Here is an 18,870-nt window from a genome sequence, read left to right on the forward strand (position 1 = left end):
TATTAAAACCGTTATAGATAATATTATTATGACCTAGAATAATATTGATATATTAATGATTACATTATTACTTCATTAACAATATGCCCAAATAATTTTTAATCACTATCATACACAAATTATAATAATATATAACAAAGTATAATACGGTATGCATGTAAATGGCATATTCATTTAGATATAGTGTTTTGAGTTCACGCATTAAATTAAAACCTTTAATATTTTAATTATATCAAATTAAAACATTATTGAGACCCCAAATTGGACAGCTCAATTGTGCATTTAGGTTATTGGTTAGCAAAGCTCGATGGTCAAATTTGAATTAAATGGATCCTTCATTCGAACTCCTTCCTCTCTAGTGTAGCTGAGTGAAACCTGGGTTCGAGAATATTGATTTTTTGATAGCCAGAAAAATCAAAATCTTTTTTTTGTAATGCACATGGGTTGTTCCCGATTGGGCTTAAGTCCCCTCACGGTTATCCCATTAGCCATTACTCATAGAACTTCTCCATCCCAGGCACTGGAGTTTTTACCTCCCCAGGATTAGAACCCAAGATTTCCGAGACTTATATAGATCTTGGCAGCAATCCTGGTACCAGTTGAGCTAGTAGATCAACTGGTACCAGGATTGCTGCCAAGATCTATATAAGTCCAGGAGGTCTTGGGTTCTAATCTTGGGGAGGTAAAAACTCCAGTGCCTGGGCTGGAGAAGTTCTATGAGTAATGGGTAATGGGATAACCGTGAGGGGACTTAAGCACAATCAGGAACAACCCATGTGAATATATAGGACTCTATTTAGTTTGTTTGTAACCCTGATTATTTTAGAGTAGAAGCCATGTAACGGTTAGTTAAAGAATTTATTGACTCAGTTGTGATTAATCGTCTATATTTTGATATAGTTTACATTTGATGGTTTCGTTTTGCTTTATCAATAAACTCATACAATCAACATAGATAAAGACCTTGATTATACTTTAATACAAATGAATCTTAATTCGATCTTGAAACTCATTTGTAAACACTATATGTTCAAAATTCGTTCCTAATCAATTCAACAACCTAAAAACAAGGATAAAGGACGCTGGAGCTTAAGAGTAGCATCAATGATGTTGTGTACCATGTTTCATCATAAGGGCATAGAAATGTCCAATCATGCAGATAGGTAATCATAAGATGAGTGTGCCAAACAACCCTCTCTCGAACTTTCTAATTGCTAATCGTTCATCGAGAGAAAAAGTTTGTGGTTATGACTGTATATCATTAGTCCTTATGACCCAGGAAAACACTGAGTCTCAACATACTAGGATTGTGCTTTGACTCGTTTACCGACTCCGTGCGGGTCACAAGATGGCACGGTTGGGTGGAATTGCGACATGTGTAAGAGCTAGCACATTGTAGTCGAGAATTCACCACTCACCTAAGGATGTGCATATCATATGTGATCTAATGAAATAGTAGTGTATGAAATCTCTGGCCAGAGTGCAAGATGTACTTTAGGGATAAGGGTTTTCTAGTGGTGCATGCGATGAAACTATGAATATTTCATTACTGTATCACATAGCTATCGAATCTAATATGCAAGTCTCGATGAACCAATCGTTGAAGATTCGATTGGGATATTTCAGATGAAAGGACTGTACTGTACATTAATCAGAACCAATTGGTTCATGCAGACACTATCAGTGATACCTAGAGAATCATAGGGCGATGCTACTAGACGCTCTTACCATGATTCAATGGGTTTAATCAGAAAATGATTTTTGACATCCTCATGATCAAATGTCGAAGCATGTGTAGGAGAAAATTAGGATAAGCCCGAATAAAAGAAAATGTCCAGAACCACAAAGAATTGTGAACCCACGGCTATCCGTATCGCTAAAGTATTGAGAAGCACATAGCACTGGAACATTTGTTCCCGAAGATGAAGTAGTTGAATTTATATATGTAATTATGTGAGTAAATTTAAAAGTGGAATTTATGATAATTAAAATTTAGAGAAAATAAATTCAAAAACTTGAATTTATGAAAATTGAGAGTTTAAAATATTAAACTCAAATGTTTTGTATATTAAAAGTTAAATTAAATGTAATGTGAAGTATGTATAATAGGCTTGTAGAAGTACAAGTATAACATACTAAATAATTAAAGTTTTTAATGGACTTAATGTATTAATAAATTAAACTAATTGGACTAGTCAAATTAATTAGCTAAGTCCATTAAGTTTAATTAAGGAACTCTAAACCTATAATTAAGGAAATTGGGTTAAGAATTCAATATTTAGCAAGGAGGTCACAAACCCTAGCATCCAGTATGTGCAAATTTCGAAAATCCACTCTGAAAACACTCCAAAATTTCGGTCACCTCCTTTTGTTTTAGGGTTTGAGCCGTCAAATAATATTTGATGTCAAACGTTAAATCTCTTCTAAGTTTTCTAGTGCAATTTATAAGAGTGCAATTTAGTAGAAGAGAAAATGTTCTAGTCGTAGACTTTATAGGAGAATTGAAGAAAATCTTCAAGAATATTGTTCGTAGGGAATACTACAAGAGCTATATTCACTAATACCGGTATACTACAAGAGCTATCTTCGCTATTGTTCGAGGGATTAGGTGGGTTTATGTTTTTATAACCCACATAATCTCATGTTTGGTAGGATTTTTATTTGACCAAGTCAATCCTTCTTATAAATGATTAGGGTAAATTAACTAGGAAAAATAATCACTTCTCACCCTCTAGGATTATTTATCCAACTCTTAATCCATCCTAATTTTCCAATCTTACCATACTCCTTTATCCAAACTCACCACCACCGATCGCCGACCAAACGCCTCCGACCACCGCCGCCAACTGCCAACCGAATGCCGGTAGACAGCCGCCGCCGCATGCCGACCAATGCCGCCTCCTACTGCCGGCCAACAACCACCGCCGTCGATTGACCGACCAACCGACCGCCCGTCGCCGTGTTAGAGTAGGTTCCCGTCAAGCCAAGTGTTGGCCGAGGGTTCATGTTGAAACTCTATGTATAAACAATCTTTATTTTAATAATATTTGAAATTATTGTTTTGGCACATTTTTATCTGTATACCCATGCTAGTTGCATAGATAAAGTCCTTGAATATACAATAGTAGAAAGAATATGAGATGCTCATATGATGAGTATCATGAAACTCATATTTGCAATACTCTATATATTAAACAGTTCCTAGTCGATTCGACCGCCGCTAAGAAGGATATAGGCAGCTCGAGTTCGAGACTAATATCTGCGATGTGAGTACCATGTTTCATTGGTAGGGGACATTGTGATGTCCGAACATACAGATAGGTGCTTCTTGTAGAGTGCACTGAACAACCCTCCATAAAGGACTTTCCAAGTGGTTCTCACTTATCGAGTGGAAACATCCTAGTTTATGGTTGTACACCATTAGTTCTTATGACCTGGGACAACATTGAGACTCTATATTCTAGCATTGCACTTTGACTTGTTTACCGACTCTCATAGGGTCATCAGGTGGCAAGGTCGGGTGTTTTGTCAAAACATATAGGAGTCGATGCATTGTAGTTGGGGATTCACCGCTTACCTTTGGGTATGGATATCCTATATAATCTCATGTATATGTAGTATGAAATATCTTATCAGAGTATGGTGGTAATTATGAAAGGGGTTTCATAGATTACACCATCGATGCAACTACGACATGACACATAGTATCGATTCTTTGACAGCAATCGATATACCAATAGTTGTCGAATCAGTCGGGATATATGAGATGAAGGGACCGTATTGTACGCTAACCATAGTAGAATGGTTCTTGCAGTCACTATCATTTGATACCTAAAGAATCATGTAAGCGATGCTGCTAGGTGTTTAACATGATTGGTTGGGTACTATCAGACTTGAGTTCTGACATTCTTATTATCAAGGAGTTGATAATTCAGAATGGGAAAATTCCGCAGCAGTTGGGCGATGCTTCGAATAATGGTTTGAATAACAATCAGCAGTTAAATGATATGATTGGCCCTAATGTAGGGGGTATGGATATTCCAGCCGATAATTCCAAAGCTTCGGGGGAATCTATCCCTACTTCTATGCATGCTCGTCCTGATATTTCTGATATACCTCACAAGAAGGCTAAAGTTTCATATGCTAGCTTGTTCAAGAACAATAGGATGGCAAAGGCAGATTATAAGCTTGAATTGGTAGAAACTGGGAAGGACAAACTCAAGTTTGGGCTATCTGACATTGATTCGATTGAGGATACCTATGGGATTTGTCTTCTCGGCTATGTGATTAGTGGAAAACCTCCTACTGCCGCTTTATTTGACTTGGTTCGAAGATGGGGTCCGGATGTTAAGTTTCAAACGCATGAGAGTGGATGGATTATTTTCACCTTCCCAAACCGTGAAACAAAGGATAAGGTGATGGGTGGTGGCACCTACATGGTCTTTGGCTTCCACCTCTTTCTTAAGGAGATGCCGAATTGTTTCAGATTCAGAGAGGAGGACATGAATTCCATCCCATCTTGGGTGCAAATTCATGGCTTACCTCCAGATTGTTGGAATTTCAATATCCTAAGTAAAGTGTCTTCTCGTCTAGGTACCCCTATTCATATGGACATGCTTACGTTTCAGCGAAAGAGGGTAAAATATGCAAGAGTCCTAATTTAAATTGAAGCTTCTAAGACGAAAATTTCTGATATGACTATTGAGTTGCCGATCGGGGATGTGGTGATCACTTTTGAGTATGAACAGGACCTGAAATATTGCACTAATTGCCGCAAGGTAGGTCATCTTGTGGATGCTTGTGTGCATGTGTATCATCGTAGTATGAAAGCTTCGAAGGGTGATAATGACAAAAACAACAAAAGGGCAAGATATAAGAGTGCTTCTATGCGTAATGGCCCTTCTCGGGGGAGATCACAGTATCGAAAATCATCGGAAGCGGGGCCCTCTCGTATGCCTTCTACTGTTCCGATCAAAATGAATGGGAAATCTGTTGCAAAATCTCCTGTAATGGCTGCTAGTTCTTCGATGCATTCTGATGATTTACCTCCTTCGATTGAGGTTACACTTCCACAGCAATGTAGCCCTATGGATAAAAGTAAAAGTCCAGTACTTAGTGAGAATTTGGAAACACCGAATCAGTCACATACACAACCTTCTGTAGAGGAGCTCAAGAATGTGGCTACCAAGAAGAATAACAAGAAAAATAAGAAAAAGAATAAATCAGTGGCTGCAAATTCTGGTACTAACAAGGACATGACAGAATTCTTTCAAGATATGGTGGAAGATAACCCATGTGACACAGAACATGAGGTTATGAATACTACTCGCAAATCGCCTAGGTTAATTGGACTTGAAGAAAAGGGGCGGCAACCCGGAATTGCCTCCGGGTCTCAATGAAGCTGGCCTGCTGGAATGTTAGAGGTTTCCATAAACCTCTAAAACAAAAGAGTGCTCAATCTATTATGGGTGCTCGCAAGCTTGACGTTTTTGGTATTCTGGAATCAAAATTTGATGATATGGCTTTAAAAAGCATGCTGCGTGTTCGTTTTCTAGGTATGAATGCTATTAACAACTTTCATCTTAGCTCAAAGGGAAGGATTTTTGTGCTTTGGAATCCTTCCTCGGTTGATCTCGATGTTATTTGTATGAGTGATCGATTTATTCATGTCAGATTATTAGCTTCTTTGCTACCTTTGTTTATGGGTTCAATACTATCTTTCAAAGAAGATTGTTATGGAAAGATTTAATTGATGTTGGTATTAACTGTCAATCTCCTTGGACAGTTTTGGGGGATTTTAATAATGTGTTGTCCCAAGATGAGAAGATTGGTGGTCTGAAGGTTAAGAATTATGAGATCAAAGACTTCGCTGAATGTGTTAATTCGCTGGACCTTACTGATTTGCCGTATATTGGTTGTTTGTATACTTGGATGAGCCCTCAGGTACGAAGTAAGTTGGACCGAGTGTTGGTCAATAATTTCTGGCTAACATCAAATTTTTGTGCTATGACCGAGTTTGTGGCTCCTGATTGTGTCTCAGACCATACCCTGTCTATTGTTGATTTTCTTGATACAACAGCGCCTAAGAAAAAGCCTTTCAAGTTCTACAACATGTGGGCTTTGAGTGAGAGCTTCGAACCACTTGTGTCTAGTAAGTGGATGTGTAGAAGCGATGGAACAGCTCAATTCCGTCTGAAGCAGATGTTCAAGTGTTTAAAGAAGCCTCTATTATTGCTTAACCGTAATCAGTTTAGCCACATCTCAAGTCGTGCTTCTAAAGCAAAGCGTGAGCTTGTGGCTATGCAGGAATCTATTCTTACTGATGGGGTTTCTTGTGTCGGCTACAAAGATGTCAAAAGGAAAGCAGAAATTTTATTGGAAGCTGAAAGATTATTCTTGGCTCAAAAGGTTAAAATCAAGTACACATTAGAAGGAGATCGGTGTACGAAGTTCTTTCATAATCTTGTTAAGAGAAATACAAAGAGGCATTCGATTATGGCTCTTAAAAATTCTGATGGGTGTACTCTCACGGCCGTGGATGATATTGCAAATGAGTTCATTGTGTTTTACAAAAATCTGTTGGGTACGCATGTTAATACGGAGCATGTTGACAGTATCTTAATTGGCGATGGGCCGTGTGTCACTCCGAATTTGTGGAATGATCTCACGGCTCCTCCTACTCGAGCTGAAGTTGATGATGCTTTGTTTGACATTGATAATGACAAAGCTCTGGGTTCTGATGGGTTTGGTGCCTACTTCTTCAAAGCGTCTTGGCATATTATTGGCACAGATGTCACTAATGCGGTGTTTGAGTTTTTCAGAAATGGCCGTTTGTTGAAACAATGGAATCACTCCATTATCTCACTTATTCCAAAGAAAGTGGCTGCTTCGAATGTCAATGATTATAGGCCAATTTCTTGTTGCACAGTTTTCTATAAGATCATCTCCAAAATGCTAGTAAAAAGATTGCGAAGTGTTGTGGGGCTTCTGATTGATGGCGCCCAAGTGGGGTTTATTGAGGGCCGATCAATTGTTGACAATATTCACTTGGCTCAAGAGCTACTCAGGAAATATGCTAGAAAGCGTGGGTCTCCTAGATGCATGCTGAAAATTGACTTACAGAAGGCGTATGACTCAGTTGCTTGGAGTTTCCTTCGCAAAGTACTTATTGGTTTCAAGTTTCCTCGTGTATTTGTGAAGTGGATCATGGAATGCGTTTCTACGACATCGTACTCGATTGTTATCAATGGGCAGTTTCATGGCCACTTCGACGGCCGTAGAGGTCTTCGTCAAGGTGATCCGCTTTCTCCTTATTTATTCACCTTATGTATTGAAGTGTTATCTCGTGCGTTAAAGAATATGTCTCATGATTCTAGATTCGGGTTTCATCCCAAGTGTGGACATTTGGGTATTACTCATTTAGCGTATGCCGATGACTTATTGCTATTATCAAAAGGTGATGCTTGTAGTGTTTCTATGCTCATGAATTGTTTGAATACATTTGGGGATATGGCGGGCCTTAGAGTTAACTTGTTGAAATCTAATGCATACATTGCAAGTGTCTCTGATTCAGTTAGACAGGATATTCTGGACATCACGGGGTTCACTCTTGGGGATCTACCCTTTCGATACTTGGGAGTACCACTTGCGGCAAAGCAGCTTTATGCTGCCGATTTTAGCATTTTGGTTGATGCAATCTCATGTAAGATAAATTCATGGCCTCGTCAGTCACTTTCTCATGCGGGGAAACTGGAACTTATCAGGTCGGTTATTCAGGGGGTTGAGTGTTATTGGCTTTCTATTCTACCTATTCCGAATTGCGTGATTGACAGTATCTATGCAATGTGTCGGAGCTTTGTCTGGCCTACAAAACACCCGCCTATCGCTTGGAGCTCTCTTTGTAAACCAATTGAGGCAGGTGGGTTTGGGTTGAAGAATCTCAAGGCTTGGAACAAAGCTTTGCTTGCAAAAACTTTATGGAATATTCACATCAAGAAAGATTGTCTTTGGATCAAGTGGGTCGCTCATGTGTATGGACACGCTACAGATGTTTGGAGTTGGATGTGATCTAAAGACCATTCACCACTCATCAAACATATTTTAGCTATTCGTGATGAGATTATTGCTGCACACGGCTCCGAGGGTGCTGCGGTTGTCATTTTGAGCAAGTGGTTCGGCCAGTCTTCAGGTTTGAATCCAGCTTACGATTTCTTCGTTGGTCGATGGGCACGTTGGCCGTGGAAACCTCTATTGTCAAAACAGTGCATTCTACCCAAGCACAGATTTATTTTATGGTTGTTTGCGCATAGGAAACTGCTGACTAGGGACAGGTTGGGTTACCTAATTGATAAATCTTGTGTTCTATGCAAAGCTACTGATGAATCTGTCAATCATCTGTTTTTTGGATGTGCATTTTCGTCGAAGATCTGGATTCCTATTAGAGAATGGGTTGGCATGCGAAAGTTGATGGGTTCTCCGAATGCAATTCTCTCGGCTTTCAGAGGAGTGTACCGGGGAAGCTCAAGCTTGAATAAAGCGGCGACAGTTTATCACATATGGAACATCAGAAACAGAATCATCTTCGAGAATGATGTGCCGAATGTCGATGGGATAATTGCGCAGATTAAGATTCATGTTCTAAGAAGTTTACCAAACTCCATGCATTTATTTGCGCTACCTGATTGATTTGGTTGTATTTTCATTTAGCTGTTGAGATAATTAGATACTTGCAGGTTGATTAGAATCTGCCTCTTTTGTGATTATTCTGATTCCCCTGGTCATACCCAGTGTATTTGTACTAAACTACCTTTTACCTAATTTTTAATGAATTTCATTAAAAAAAAAAATGAATCATTGAGGGACACACAAGTGCTAACTTTCTAGTTCCCGTTGAGAAGGAAATTCGTTCAATGTGTTGAACGACTTATAAAGGAGTTTATAAGCACAAGAAAAAATAGAATTATGACTTCTATAAGGGGAATGTAATTTTTAAATTGTGGAAGTGTTTCAAATTAAAATTTGGCCAAGTGAATAATGTATTTAAAATTTTGATTTTCATAAACATTGTTATGTACTAAATTAAATTAATTCAAGTGTTGAATTAGTTGGACACTAATGGACCTAGTAGAGTCCAAATAATTAAATTAATTCAAGTGTTGAAATAATTATATAACATTGGGCCTTGTAGAGCTCAATTAGAGATAATTATTAAATTAGTGGGCTTGGGTAAAATCAAGTAAAATTTAAATGGTCTCAAATGTATTTGAGACATTTAAATAAAAGTCCATGGGCCTTGTAATTGTTACAAGCCCGAGTAAAAAGCATGCAAGGGAGGTTAAGGGTTGGAGGCAACTTTTTCATTAAACAATGCATGGCATGCTCATGCACATTTATCACTTTTTCAAGCACCAAGAAAGTTTCCCCCATCTTTCCTTCAATTTGTTGAGGAAAGCTTAGTCTTCTCAAAGATAAATGCCTTACATTTTCTAGTGCAAGTGTAAGGTGGATTTAGCTTGTTGGTGGTGGGCTTGATTTCGAGCAAGGAGTGCTCAAAGGAGGCTTGTAGATTAATCTACCTTTCTAGAGCTATGGTATTTACATCTTAGTTGGAGCCATCATTATTCTTTTGAGATTGATAGGTAATTTTCTAAAACACCCTATGAATGTTATTTTGTGTTTTATTGTATTTGCTACACACTATAGTTTACGGTGCTCGATTTTCTTGCTAGAAAATAATTTTGAAACTTCCGTTGCGCAAGCAGGCACCTTAACTGATCCCCTTTCAAGTGGTATCAAGAGCTATGGTTACTATTTTGTGTAGCATATACATGATATTATATTGTGGTTAATTTCTAACCGCATGAGACAATCAAAACAACAAATCAAAGGCCAATTTTTGGGGGTATTTTTGGCAGCAAGTTGCTGCCCATTTCGGGCAGCTTGGGACAGCCCGAACAGCCCTTTCATTTTAATAAAAAAAATTGCATGTTGGCCGGAATCCGGCGACGGCGATGATGACCAGAGTTTCCAAAAGTGTTTTGGAATATCAAAGTGTCATGGCCCTTGAAGTTGTTGGGACATTAGATGGCTAACACGATTTGTGAATTTAAATGGACCAAAGTATTTTTTGGTGAAAAATGTCTTATTGGGCCCTTAATTTTAAATCCACAAAATTTGTATATATCTTTTCATAAAAAAAATAATTGAAGTTGAACCTTAATTATTTATAGTAAATTGTGATTTATAAGAATTTCGGTTATAAATAAATTTATTAGAAAATTAACAAAAGAGTTTGTTTACTTTGTTGATTTAGTTTATGTGGGGACCCGGACGCTAATCAAGTTCTTAATCATCATTGGGACTAATTAATCAATTATAAAACAGGGTCTAAAAATTTTTCTTTTTAAATTGCGGAACGTAGTGAAATAAAACATATATACATCTCAGTATATAAAATACAAATCCTGTATTACAAAACATTTATTCAAATTAGAGTTTAACATCTAATATCAATTGTTCAAACCCTATCTCAGATCAAAGTCCGAAGTCTCCACTCTAACTCGATCTCTCCTCATCTCCTCGACCCTGAACCTGTCCCACCTGTTGTCAAGTACACATACACACAAGACAACAGCCGGATAAACCGGTGAGAATAACTCCCAGTATAAATCAATGAAACATGCAATCATATAACAAATATAAAGCATGTAATCAGGTATCAACAATATGTAACGAATCTGAAACATACTCAATAACACACTGTCAACAATGCTCGTAGCTACATAATTCAGACTAGACTCAATCCTAGTCTAGGGATCCCGATTCCAGAAGTTGGTATGCATATATCGACTAACAGTAATAGAAAAGACTCCAGTTCTATCCACGCCGATATAGTATCGATTAACAGTAATAGAAAAGACTCCAGTTCTATCCACACCGATACAGTATCGATTAACAGTAATAGACGAAGCCCTGATTCTATCCACATTGATATATTATCGATTAACAGTAATAGAGCAAGCCTTGATTCTATCCACATTGATAGGATATCGATTACCAGTAATAGAACAAAGTCCGATTCTATTCACATCGATATAACATCGATTAACAGTAATAGAAGGAACGATGAATCTATCCACATCGATATAATATCAATCAACAGTAATAGAATAAGCAATACATCTATCCACATCGATATAATATCAACTAACAGTAATAGAAGAAGCTATCAATCTATCCACATCGATAACCAATATCCAGTGACAGTCTTTGGCACATCCGCCCATACACCATCTTATGACCTCGTGTAATGTGCCCGTGGTGATCCCACCACTAACGACACTTCTGTCATAAGATTACTCTTCTAATACCTGTAATCTATAACTCAAGAAAACAAGTATATCAATTAATCAATGCAAATATCAATGCAATAAAGTAAAGTATGTGATTTAGGGAAACCCAAGTCTAAACCGACTCAAGTCCATCTCCCAATACCACATTGACTTATACCTTTCTCTTCTCGTTCAGAAGATGAAGAAGAATTCCCGACTCTATCTCGGTCCATTCCCAAATCTGGTAATCACAATATTGAACAGTCACAATATCAATACATAACCCAATCCGGAACATGCTCTGATCAATATTTAAATCAAAATATACTCTGATCAATGTAAATCAACATACGGTATCATAATACAATCTAAATCAATACCGACTCTGATCAATATCAATCAACTGATGTTTTCGACGGTATAATAATATTGTCTCAATAATCCCGTCAATCCAAACATCCTAGATATAGTACCAAAACTCATAATCAATACTGACATAACTCCTAATCTCAACGATAACACAAATCTGATATCGAATCTCTGTCAATATCTTTCGAAAATCATAACAAATACAGAGACAATCTGTTCTTCAATCTGACTTCAATTCTATAATATCTACTGTAGCAGGAACACCATATCTGAATCATATTCAATTCTGACAATATCATAAATTCAAATCTTGTCTAAACGTAACAAAACTTACGTCCTGGTGTAGCCTGCGTTGATAGGAACTCGGTACTGAAGTCGGATTTAAATTCTGACGGACGGATCGCTCGTAAAATCACAATTCTTAAATCGAAAGAAACTTGAAGCTTTCCTCCCAGATTCTCGATTTTTGCATCTGAATACGTTTGTATGTATATAAATATATATACACCTCGCCCACAAGAAAACAAGTGGCATCCTTACATTCTGCATGACTCGCGCTCGGGCGGTAAGAAACTACCGCTCGAGCGCGGAGGTTTCTGTCCGAAGTCTTTCCTTATCACACACTGGCGCTCGGGCGGTAATATTCTACCGCTCGGGTGCCACACGTTCTGTCCGAGTGATGTTCTTATGGAACACTGGCGCTCGGGCGGTAACTTTCTACCGCTCGGGCGCCAGACTTTCTGTCCAAAATCCACATCTATGGTGCATTGGCGCTCGGGCGGTCTCTTTCTACCGCTCGGGCGCCACGGGTTCTGTACAACAATCTTATTTTTCTTGCACCGACGCCCGGCCTCGTCATTTGAGTTCTTATAACCTCAATCACATCAATTAATCACCGTCTGATTACAGGAATTAATTCTCGGGCATTACAGTTTATAATCGTGGCGGTTAGTGATTGGATCAAGATATATAATATTGGATCAATTGATATGCTATAGTGTCTTGGGAGGTTTAGCGAGAAGCTGGAATCTCCGGCGTTCAGGTGACTAGTTGCATGGGTTCAGTGGGATCTGGGACTTCCGAGGATGGTCTAAAGAAGGGTTTAGATGGGGCTGGATCGGTTGGGTGTAGGCTAGAGTGCAGTTAATGGGAAGTGGGCACTAGGGTTGGTGGATGTAGGAGCCACGAAACGTACAACAGCTGGATGTCTAAATTTTCAAAGGTTTAGAGGTCTGGTTTTTGAGGTTTTATGGCCTTTAAAAAGGGTACTAAGTATGGTAAAAAGTTGGGAAAGATTTGGTTAAGTTTCGAGTCGATTCGGGTTAAAACCGGGACCCCGGTCCAAGTTTTAAAAAGAATTGTTGAAGTTTTGAATTGGGCTCGAGTTTACGTCTAGGGATTCTTTTAAATATGTTTTGGGACATTTTAACGAGTTTGGTAAGCTTCGGGTCAATTTTAGAGGTCCAAGGGTGAGACGATAATTTTTGGGTTTCCCAGGTGCAAAATGGTTTTGGGACATTTTAAGGAGTTTGGTAAGCTTCGAGTCAATTTTAGAGGTCCAGGGGTGAGACGATAATTTTTGGGTTTCCCAGGTGCAAAATGGTCATTTTGCACCCGGGGTGAGATTTTGGTCCTGGCAGCATCCTGAGTACTAATATATGATATTTTAAATGTTTATGCATCATTGTTACAATTTTTATGCAATTAAGATGAATACGTTGCATGCTTGGTTTAAAGGAAAAGTTACGCATATGCATGTTTTTATTAAGTTACGCATATGCATGTTTTTATTAAGTGATGAAAATGATGATATTTTTTTGAAGGATGAGAATTGGTTGTGACTCGATGACATGAGATATGATGAGCTGAGGCTCGAGCTCAGTGGGCGGGTAATGCTGTTGCTGATGTCCCCTGCCGTCGGGTACCACGGTTTTATAGATGGATCCATCAATAGAGCTGATACGAAAGTCACAACTAATGAACTAAATTCAATTAAAAGAAAATGTTTAAGTTTATGATGACACAATGAGCTGTTTTGACATGTATATGATGATATGAGATGACATGGCATGAAAATTACATGATTTGACACGAGATGATTTTACACGACAAGTTTATGTTATACTTTTAAGTTCAAGAAAGATATGTTGAATATGATATTTTTCACTGCTGTGTGCCATGTATATGTACTTGTTATTGCTGGTACAAGTGTGTTGAGTCTTTAGACTAACTAGGCGTGTGTGATGCAGGTGAGATAAACGATGAGGAGACTGGAGGTGCCGAACTCTGAGTAGGCAGACCTGGTGCGGTGACACGACCTGAGGACCTTATGTTTTCCGCATTATGATTTATTAGATTTGAGAAGAGATGAACATTTTCATACATTGATGATTTTAAGATTTTTACTCGTTTATGTTTACGTATGATTCTGGAAGAGTTTAGTTAATTTAAACTATACTATTTTACTGTCCAATATTTAAGATCATTTTTAAATGTTATATTTTTCTGTAGAGAGCAGTCATGCGAAACGTTTAAATGTTATGTCGAAAATGCGAGCTTTTATAATAAAAAAAGTATATTTCCGCATATTAAAAAAGAAGATGTTTCAGTTGGCATTAGAGCAAGGTTCCTGTATAGGGTTTTGCCACCGCCAGTTTCTGCAGCTCAGTCTTAAAGCCTCAAGTCTGTAAGCTTATATGATTTAAATGTTCTAAATGATTTACCCTTATCACCTGAATGTTAACATGATTTACGCTTTATCATGATCTACAGTATATGTTTAATTGCTTTTATGATTAAAGGATTTACTACTTTAAAAACTGATTAAATTGCATGTTGTTACGTTTGGAATTGGACGTGTCTCAGAATTCGAATATTGGGCTTTATGAGAGGTTGATAATGATTTGACTATATTGATCTTTAGGTTAGTAGTATTGATGTTCTACTCTTTGGGAAAATAAGTTAATCTTGAAAATTATGAATGTTTTTGGGACTTGTAGAATTTCTAAGAAATTACTGATGGTTCGTGGTTGCTAGTTGAATTAATTTTTGGGAATTCCATGGAAGGATTAATGATTCGAAGACTACGACGATCTTTGGAAATATAAAAACGTAGAATTTATTTAGGATGCATTCTCTACCTAGTGGGATCTAAGGATTGAATTGCATGGATGGAGGATTTTAAGGACCTAATTGTAATAACCAATAATTTTAAGAACGAAGTGCAAAAATAAAATTCTAATGGACTATTTTCGAATTTATCAAACTTTGGGATTAAATTTTGAGTTTCAAGAAATTTAAGGTTTAAGGAGGCTAAGTTGAAAATTTTAGGTGGACAAAAATGCAAATTTCGAAGAGTTGTAGGGCAAAAAATGTAGTTTTTGAGAACTTTAAGGGCCACACTGCAAATTTTGGAATTTTTGAGGATTTAATTCAAACTTTAGAGGAACAATTGGGTTAAATTATTAATTTTTTGATGTTATGAGAATTGATTTTGGGTTTAATAAGTTTAAAATTATTGAAATTTATCTTACGAGAAACATATAAAATGGAATTAGGAACGCCAACAACTTATGGGTAATTGTGGAATTCCGAGATTTAGGACAAATTGGTTAATGTTTGAGGAAATTAAGAATTAATGTTACAATTTATAAAAAAACTTGGGGACTAGTTTAATAGTAAATTAAAATCGAATGGTTAAATGACATGAAATATTGATGATTTAGGTTTGAGGGGATATTTATAACTTGAGATATCTGGGTTATGATGTTATAAAGAATAGTAATCAAGGGAATTGTAGGATGAATCAATACTAGGCTTGAAAATCTAAGTGTTAATAGAATAATGCAGTGGAAAATTTAAGAATTTAGAGTGGTAACAATTTAAGATAAAATTGATCATTTGGTCAATTTACAAGATTAGACATTCAGTTAATTTATTTTTGGGGACTTAAGATTTGACGTAGCTTAAGTTTTAATAATGATCTTAGAAGTTAAAAAAAATTATATCTTCACTACAGTAAAATTTTTCTAGAAAGTTGGGCATGACTGATGGTTAGCGTATTTTGTAGATGCATGTAAGGGTTGAGGTAGACACCTTGTTTTGAGAAATTTTTGGAAGTTATTAAGAAACTTGGGACTAAACGGATATGTGCGTTGGAGTTATACTATCTATTACTAATTGGGTTGAGTAAGCTTGAATTTCAAGTTTATGAGATAAGTGTTTATACAAAAATTTTGGGTGAAATAAACAAAAAGAGAATTAGTGGTGTTCAACATAGATTATCAATGAAGAATAGTAAGATTTTTATTGAGTAAGAAATCTAAATCTTGATATGGGAATTCTAGAATTCTATGGGTTATAAGTGAAGTTGATTTATTAGAGTTAGCCTAAGGCTACCATGGGATAACTTATTAATTTTTATACGCTAGGATTAATTAAACATTAAGAATACGTAAGAATGCGATATTCGTTCCAATGAGGAAAGTTCAAGGGTCTTAGGCCTCATCTATATTGTAATTAGGAAAAAAATAGTTAAAAACGTAATTGATACTAGAATGATTTTATTATTAAGGTAGAAGATCGATATTGCCTATCTTGCGTTTTATGGATTAACGTTACTAGAATTTAAGATTTGCAACAATATTATGTTTGGAGTATATTTGTAAATAGTTAAGTTACGTAAGTTTGGTGCTGTAATATAAAGATTTGATTTAAGGATCTTAGGCTAATATTATTATGGGGTTGAGATAAGGCTTGACTTTTAAGTGTATTAACGGGGATATGAGCGATCAGTGAATTTTGGTGCTAAGGTTTCTTAAGTCGAACTGCATAAATACTAATGTAATAGGTCCATGAACATTACAGGTTTAATATAAGAAAAGTAAAATGAGATAAGTTGGGATATCTATTTCTAGTATGAGAATTTCGAGAAAGTCATAAATTCAAGGACATGGTAAAATAGAACTAAGTCACCATAAGTCGTTTTAAGTTGCAATTCGAGAACGAGGATTTTGGTAGGCAAATTTAATTAAGATTGAGGGTGCATAAGGACAATTTAACACTTATTTTATGAGAGTAGCGCAGTAGAAGCGTGGATTATTGGGATACTAGCATTAAGAGTTTAAACTCTTTTTTTGTCAAGGATAAGTTCGGGGACGAAATTCAATTTAAGAGGGGTAGATTGTAACGTCCCGAAAAATTTGAAGGTCCACGTGAACCACGTGCATGTAAATTATTAAATTTTTTGGTATCTTATTAAATTCTTTTAAAGCATAAAATGCATGTTTATTATATTAATTTGTTTTAATTATTTTATGCATAATTCATGCATGATAGGATTTAATTCACGAAATTTTAAAAGTTCATGCATTAGGGTTTCTAGATGCATTTCACGCTCGAACGAGGAACGGAGACTGGAGAATTTTCAGAAAAATTATTTTATTATACGATCTATTTTTATAAATTAATTTAAAATGTTTTTAAGGCTATTTTCAAAAATGGGAATTTATTTGGGTATTTTAACCCGCAAGATTTTATTTTTAACGGTACGCAAATTTTATAGATTCGGGGGACTTTTTAGGGGTTCGGCTAATATTTTCAAAATCTTTTCAACAAGAAATATTTTTTGGAGTGCGTTTGGATTTAATGGGTCTACTTTTGAGATTTTTTAGCTTAAAATCCTTTTTAAACTTTTGATTAGCATTTAAGGCCCATTAATTAATCCTAAACCTTATATTTAGCACCTAATTACCTCATTAAAATCCCACTAAACCTAATTAGGTTTCAGTAGCCGCCCATCTCCCCCACTAACAATTCCTATCGTGAATTGCTGCTGCAAGTTGTCGGTTATGCCATTTTTCACTTCTAGCAAAAAGCTTTCTCCTGGGCTGCGGTTCTTCGATCGTTTTTCCTAGATTATTCATCAAGGCACGTGCTGTAACATCCTTGCTGCATCATTCACGTGATTTATGTCTGCAATGTTTGTATCATGCATTAGTTTTTTCTCGATCCAACCATGTGTGTGTGGAATTTTCGGTTTTCATGTGTAAAATGTATTCTTGTGTTTCGACACTCACGTTTTCTGATTATTTTTGCAAGGGCTGCGAGTGCTGGTCATTTAATGGATGAGCAAGGTGATGAGATGATGTTCTGGGGTTAGAGTTTACGGCAGCTTACAGTAGGATGCAAAGCCGAGGAATTGAGCGTGTATTGCCTCGTTTTGGGATGGGGCTCGGACAAAGGTTCAACTGACGGGTTGAGGACATCTCCAGGCCTTGGACTGGTCTCTGATGAGTCTGAGTCACGATCTGTAAGAGCTTGAACCCTGCTGGTCTGAACTCGAGGGCCACACGAGAGAGCTACATCGAGGAGGTGTCATGGCCGAGTGTCTTGGGAGGTTTAGCGAGAACTGGAATCTTCAGCATGCAGGTGACTAGTTGCGTGGGTTCAGTGGGATCAGGGACGTCTTATGATGGTCTAATGAGGGTTGAGATGGGGCTGGATCGGTTTGGTGTAGGCTAGAGTGAAATTAATAGGAAGTGGGGCACTAGGGTTGGTGGAGTTAGGAGCCACGAAAAGTACAACAGCTGGATGTCTAAATTTTCAAAGGTTTATAGGTCTGGTTTTTGAGGTTTTAGGGCCTTTAAATGGGGTACTAAGTATGGTAAAAATTTGGGAAAGATTTGGTTAAGTTTTGAGTCGATTCAGGTTAAAATCGGGACCTCGGTCCAAGTTTTAAAACGACTCCGTCAAGTTTTAAATTGGGCTCGAGTTTACGTCTACGGATGCATTTAAATATTTTTTGGGACATTTTATGGAGTTTGGTAAACTTCGGGTCAATTTTAGAGGTCCAGGGGTTAGACGATAATTTTTGGGTTTCCTAGGAGCAAAATGGACATTTTTCACCGGGGGTGAGATTTTGGTCCTGGCAGCGCCCTGAGTACAAATATATGATATTTTAAATGTTTATGCATCATTGTTACGATTTTTACGCAATTATGATGAATATGTTACATGCTTGGTTTAAAGGAAAAGTTACGCATATGCATGTTTTTATTAAGTGATGAAAATGATGATATTTTTTTTAAGGATGGGAATTGGTTTTGACTGACGATGTATATGTATACGATGACATGAGATATGATGAGCTGAGGGCCGGGCTCTGTGGGAG

Source organism: Primulina eburnea, chromosome 1, assembly GCF_022965805.1.
Source record: "Primulina eburnea isolate SZY01 chromosome 1, ASM2296580v1, whole genome shotgun sequence".
NCBI classification, from domain to species: Eukaryota; Viridiplantae; Streptophyta; class Magnoliopsida; order Lamiales; family Gesneriaceae; genus Primulina; species Primulina eburnea.